A 7,040-nucleotide genomic window follows, 5' to 3' on the forward strand; every position below is an offset into this window, starting at 1 on the left:
ACCCAAGGGAGTTGGCTGATGTAACTGCAGAGCCATTGGCTATCTTCTTTGAAAGCTTATGGCAAGAGAGGTCCTGGATGATTGGGAAAGGGCAATTATAGTGTCCATCATGAAGAAAGGGAAAAAGGAGGATCTGGGGAACTACAAATCAGTAAACCTCACCTCAGTCTCCAGAAAAATCATGGAGCAGGTCCTCAAGGAATCCATTTCTAAGTGCCTGGAGAGGAAGGTGATTAGGAACAGTCAGCATGGATTCACCAAGGGCAAGTCATGCCTGGCCAGCCTAATTGCCTTCTATGATGATTGGCTGGCTCTGTGGATGCAGGGAGACCAGTGGATGTGATATACCTTGACTTTAGGAAGGCTTTTGATGCTGTCTTCCATAACGCTTTTGTAAACAAGCTAAGGAAGCACGGTTTGAATGAATGGACTGTAAGGTGGATAAAAACTGGCTGGATCATTGGTCTTAAAGGGTAGTAGTCAATGGTTCAATGTCTAGTTGACAGCTGGTATCAAGTAGAGTGCCTGAGGGGTCAGTCCTGGGGCTGATTTTGTCCAATATCTTCATCAACAACTTGGAAGGAGGGATGAAGTGCATCCTCAACAAGTTCACAGATGATACCAAGTTGGGGAGAGTAGTAGATATGTTGGAGGGTAGGGCTAGGATTCAGAGAAACCTAGACAAATTGGAGAATTGAACCAAAATAAACCTAATGAGGTTCAATAAGGAGAAGTACACAGTCCTGCACTTAGGACAGAATAATCCCATGCTCCAGTACAAGCTGGGGACTGACTAAGCAACAGTTCTGCAGAAAAAGACATGGAGATTACAGTTAACAATAAGCTGAATTTTAGCCAACCATGTGCCCTTGTTGCCAAGAAGGCTAATAACATACTGGGCTGCATTAGTAGGAGTGTTGCCAGCAGATCAAGGGAAGTGATTCTCCCCCTTTATTCAGCAGTGGTGAGGCCACATCTGGAGTATTGTGTCCAGTTTTGGGCCCCTCAAAACAGAAAGGATGTGGACAAATTGGAGAGAGTCCAGTGGTGGGGAGCAAAAATGGTTGGAGAGCTAGGGCACACAACTTTTGAGGCAAGGCTGAGGGAATTGGGTTTATTTAGTCTGGAAAAGAGACGATTGAGTGGAAATTTAATAGAAGCTTTCAACTACCTGAAGGGGTGGTTCCAAAGAGGACTATGCTACTGTTCTCAGTGGCAGATGACGGAACAAGGAGCAATGGTCTCAAATTGCAGCAAGAAAAAATTAGGTTAAATATTAGGAACAACTTTGTCACAAGAATAGTAAAGCACTGGAGCAGGCTTCCCAAAGTGGTTTTGGAATCTCCATCCTTGGAGGTTTTTAGGACCCAGGTAGACAAAGTCTTGGCTGGGATGATCGAGTAGGAGACAGTTCTGTTTTGAGCAGAGGGTTGGACTCCTGATATCCCTTCCAACCCTAATTTTCTATGATTCTAGGTGCTTGTACACATGATGGGAGTTTAAGCCCCAAGCTTGTATTTTATGCCCCCTAAACTGAAATGGTAGGTTTTTAATTGAAACCCGTTTCAATTTTTCCATCACATTACAGTTAGGGGCCCAATCCCCCTTCTTTTTGGAGCTTGCCTGCAGCTGCAGGGTGAGCTGCTGGCAGACTAAGTGGCTCCTGATCTGTGGAAGGCCCCTGGTCCTTCCCTCCATGGTGGTGGTGCTCCCTGGGGCCACCCAGGGGGGCTGCCAGTGGGCTAGGTGCTGTTGCAGCCAGCTTGGCGTCAGGGAAGAGTTGGATCGGGCCAGATGCTGCCTCCTATCAGCCCACCCAAGCAACCCAAGCAGCAGCTGGGGGTGCTGCCACCATGGAGAGAAGGACCATGGCTCCACACAGCTCAGGGGCCACTTAGCCATTTAAAACCTCCAAAACTCTTGAACATGTAGTGTGATGTCATTAAGCCACGCAAAGTGATATTTTGGTTATGTGTGCGTGTTAATGGTGTTGTGTACAAGTGCCCTATGATTCTATTTCACTTTTGCCTGCAAGACTGTCATTTTTTTAAAAAGTAGTTCTATCAGCATGTCCGTTCCTGAATTGTGCATCTGCCTGTGACAAGAATGACAGGTAAGTATTATAAAAGTCATTTGAAGGACAGACTACATACGTAGCCAGATTTTATTAAAGAAAATTTGTCTGGGCATCTTCATGCTTGCATTTTTGTATGATTCCTGTTATAGCCAGTGAAACTGAGTAACTGCATATGTACAAAAGGCAAGGATTTTCTGTGGTATCTTTTGTTGAAACTTGTGGGCATCATGTGTCCTTCCTCAGAACTAAGAAGAGGCAGGTGCAGATGAGCCAAGTCCCAGTTTGGGTCAGGCTGTGCCTGCTTCTTTGTTTAAACCTGAGGAAGGACACCTGATGCCTGAAACCTTGTCCAGCAGTTCTCCCAATTATACAGCTGGTCCTAGGAAAGGTATCACAGAAAAATTATTGCTGTTCCTGGACCATGATGGCTATAACAGCACTCCAACATTAAATGCAGATTGCAAAGGAATAATTCTTAGCTGTTTCTGAGAGTAATAATGGTAACTGTGCACACATTTTTGCGCATGCCTCAAGCTCTTCATCTACTGCTTGTTATTCCCAAAACAATCAATGTTAGAACATAACTGGAAAAAAAAATCCAGAGTTCTGTGGTCTTAGAAGTAGAAATTTGGGGGAGGGAAGGGTAGTGTAGAATTGGCTTTAAGGCCAATTTCAAAGCACTTCCATACCCAGTCCTCAAATTGTGATCCAACTTCTCTGTGGCCACTGAATGCCATAGCTTACTAAGCACCTTCCTCTGAGCTGAAGGTGATTTGGGGGCTATATAGGAGTTTCATGTAATACACATAAGCAGGGGCTGGAACCCAGGATTTTTCAGGGGCTGGAACCAGGATTTGCTGCCCAAATTTTTAACCCTTGTGCTACAGAATTATGCTTTCTAGTGTCAGTCTCCTTCTGGCTCCATGAATCCTTAATTTACTGTAGCTATAACAACCTGGGTGCTCCCTAACCTGGCTAACCTGCAGCCCAGTGGTTAGATCAGTCTCCTGAAAGGTGAAAGATATGGGTTTGAATCCTCTCCAGTTGAAAAGAGGATTAAAACCTGGTCTCCCACTTCCTGGAGGTATGTCATGGCCACCAAGTTATTATGTAAAAGGCCATAACCACAATACCATTAGGAGTGAGCCATGTTCACTCTTTTCAGAGAGGTACCTACTTTCAGGAGTTGGTGCCAAGCTCCACATGCTGATTTGGAAGCACCTCCCTTCCAATTCTGATTCAGATGCCCAAGCCTTCAGATGCCACAGCCACATCCCTGTGCTTAGCTCTCTTGTTGCCTAGCTCTCGGTGGACTCCTTCTCAGAAAATAGGTGTTTCAGATCACCCTTCTTTGGCACCTTACTCTCCACATATGCTTCCAGGTGCCTAACTCCAGGCTTCAGATTCCAACCCAGGGTGCAAGAGCCTACAATTTAGGTGTTGCTGCTGTGCCCATATTGGAGATGCTCAAGACCACCCTTTTTTAAACACTAAGAACCAGCTCCACTGTTTAGGATTGTGCTGCACAGTGCACAATAGAATAAATGTGCCCCTTCTAAAGTCAATAGGTCATCATTTATATTGTGAAAAATGGTATTGTTTTTTCAAGTGAATTAACTCTAATAGAGTTGACATTTGAAAGCACCCTTGGGAAACATCCATGTGGACACAGTTTAACACCCTAACACCTATGCAGCCATGTTTGTAAAGTGGGCTTCCCAATTATGTTTAATTGAGCGCTCTATTGAAGTTTAAAAAAAAACCCCTCCCAAAACCTCTTTTGTGGCTGAGAGGGACCATCTGTGGTTCTGCAGTGCTTCTATTTTCCGGACTACTTAAGACCTATCAGGAAAGGGGGAGGGAGGGTGGTTTCCACAGACAACACAGCTATATAAGAGTCTTAACAAATTCTGCACACCTCAGAGTGCTACCCTGTGCAACCACACTTGCCTTTAAAAAAGGCTTGCCACCACACAAGAACAGGCTTGTAAAATCAATCCATGGTCAGAAACCTTGAGGAGAGGGCAGTGTTGGGCACTGTTCCTGTCAACTTGGTGCTCACATGCTTCCAACTGGTTCAAGAGGTAGGCAACTAAATATCTTTGTGGAACTGGTCCTTACTACATCAGTGCTTAAGTCATGCATGTACTGATGTACAAGCATGTTGGGTCAGTTGTAGTTCTTGGCAAGTCCAGGGTGTTGCATGTAGTTCTTACACCTAAACAACACCCAGGATGATTTTCGTAATCTGCAAAGGGGTCATGGGCCTTCATACAATGTGCTTTGTACATTGTCCAAGAATCATTTAATTGATTAAAGATTAAAATTAGAGCCTTCTCACTCATCTAAGCATGAGTACTTAGTACTTAAAAGCTCAGGCAAATGGGGTCCCGTAAGCACAGATTTCTGTATGATTCAGTGTTTAATGTTGCCCATACTTGCCCACATTTTCACAGGCACGTTTGTTAAATGTTGATCGTCGTATCATTATAATTATTACATGAAACTGTCTTAAATGCAAAAAGCCTGTCATGAGCAACATTCAGCTTGTAATTGTAGTTATTACTTAAATGTTGTTAGAACAGAGTATTTCCCTTGAATTGTCATAAATCATGCTTTCTTTCCCATAATTTCATTATATATATGCATGCTTTCACTTTAATCTTTTAAAAAATATATTATTCAGATTAGAAGAATGTTTTGTGAAGGTTAAAACCATGGTAATGCTTTCAACAAAAAAACAGTTATATAACCTGTCACATTTAATGAGTTAGGTGGTAGTTTCCCCTACACTTACTGACAGCATCACCAGAGAAAGTCCTTGTCTTCTGATCTAGACATGATTGCTTGCCTCCTTCGAGCAAAAGCTTTTGTCAACCATAGGCTGAATTTTTACTTTTCTCACATAGACAACTCTCCTAAAGTCAAGGGGAGCTTTGTGTAGGAAAGAAATGCAAAAACAAGTTTTGTGTTACTTTTCCATAAAATAATGGGCTGTTATTCGCCATTGATTTTTTTTAATACATATTCATTAATAAAATAAGTAAGACTAATTGTTCTGTCATTCTAAGTAACCACATTGGAATCAAAGGGGTTAAACCACTGTCAAACCAGAATTTGCTATAGTTTGTATTATAGTATGAAAACATAGCGCCTCAAAGAATTTATAACCTAAGTGGGCATTAAAAAGGTTTAAGCAGCAAAGTGTTGTGTCCATTTTACAGATGGGAAGCTGAGATATAGATTATGTGACTTGCCCAAACTAAAATAGGAAGCCTGTGGCAGATTGGAAATTCAACACATATTCCATGAGCCCATTCCAATACCATCAAGTACAAGATCATTCTTCCTATCTAGTGAGAAGAAAACTGAGCCCATTAGGTTCATCTACATGTGGTATCAGTAAGATACAATAAACTCCAGTGCAGTTTGTGCTGGAGTTGGCTGCTCCCAGGTGCAGCATTTACACACATGCCCAGGACCACAGCACACTGAGCTGGGGTGAAGCAGCCCCAGGATGGGAGTCCAGGTGGGGAGGGGGTCAGCCCTGGGCTCTGGGAGGTGGTAGCAGTGCTGGCTTGTGCCCCAGCATACAGAACCCTGTGGCTAGGCAGCAGGCAAGGGTCTGGGCCCCTGCTGCCTGGGTGCAATGTATGCCCAAATCACCACTTACACATTTGTTTCACCCCCATAAAACAGTACTATTTTACAGTGGAGTTAACTAATCTACTGCATCCTAATACAGGCACTTGTGTAGACAGTGACTCTTTACTGTGGAGCCAATTAGGCAACCCCACAATAAAGTGCATATGTAGATGCACCCATTGGTCACATCCAGATGAGCGTGGCTGTGCAGACATACCACACATCCAGGTATTACCTGCGCTGCTAGCTTGCAGTGCAAGGGGGCGTTTTTTGACCCCTGGATCTCACAAAGAAAAAAAGTAGGGTGGTGCAGGGGGATAGCACATGTAGCCCCAAACCAGAGCCTGACTGGCTGAAGCCAGGCTCCAGGTTGCCAGAGCAACATGGTTGCAGCTTTCCCACTCTAGGACTCCAGGTAAGGCTGCTGGGGCCAGTAACAGTGCTGGTACCTTCCCAATCCCACCTGAGGTAACCTGCCGCGTGCCAGAAGGTGTGTGGCACAGGTGTTCCCCAGGGACAACTAGCAGTGGCACAAGGTTGCTAGTTGTCCCTGGGGAGCCAAACATCTGCGTTTGTCTGGACACGGCAATTGTGTCTAATTTCATTATATAGTGAGAACCACTGGGAGAGGTACATCTAGTGTTCTGCAACCATGGTTGCATAATACAGGCCAGGCCTTCTTTTAAAGATAAGGGAATGGATAATATAGGATTCTTGCCATTGGGTCCAGAATAAAAAAGAACAAAGAAGATAGAATGGATCACAAAATGAATAGATATCTACCATGCATGCTGTTGCAAAAAAAAAAGCAAATGTCGTTATCGAATGCACAATCAGGAGTGTCTTACAGACATGCCAAGTAATTATTCTATTCTATTAAGCACTGATGATGCCACAGCTGTGTCGTTTTCTGCACTGTACTTTTGAAGATAGTCTGTACAGTCCAGAGTAGAGAAACAAAAATAAGGTTTAGTAAATGTATCCCTTGAGAAAAGTAGAAAAAAATAGGTTTTAGTTTAGAAAAAGAGATGAAGGGGAAGGAAACAGTAAGTTGCAAGTATGTATAAGACTGTTACAAGGAAGATAGTAGATACTTGTACTCCCATGCTCACAGAGCGGTCCAGAAAGTAACTGGTATAATTTGGAGAAAGTCAGATATTGGCTGGGTTTTAAAAACAAACAAACAAAAAACCCTTTCCTTTTGTTTTATCTTGCACAAAAGACATGGCTTTTCCCCCCAAAATTCAGCTATTAGAAATTTGGGTGTGCACTGTAAGTAAAGAAATAAGATAATACCAGTTTCTGCCTCTGCAGCAAG

Source organism: Crocodylus siamensis, chromosome 3, assembly GCF_052110815.1.
Source record: "Crocodylus siamensis isolate JL-2025a chromosome 3, ASM5211081v1, whole genome shotgun sequence".
Taxonomy (NCBI): Eukaryota; Metazoa; Chordata; order Crocodylia; family Crocodylidae; genus Crocodylus; species Crocodylus siamensis.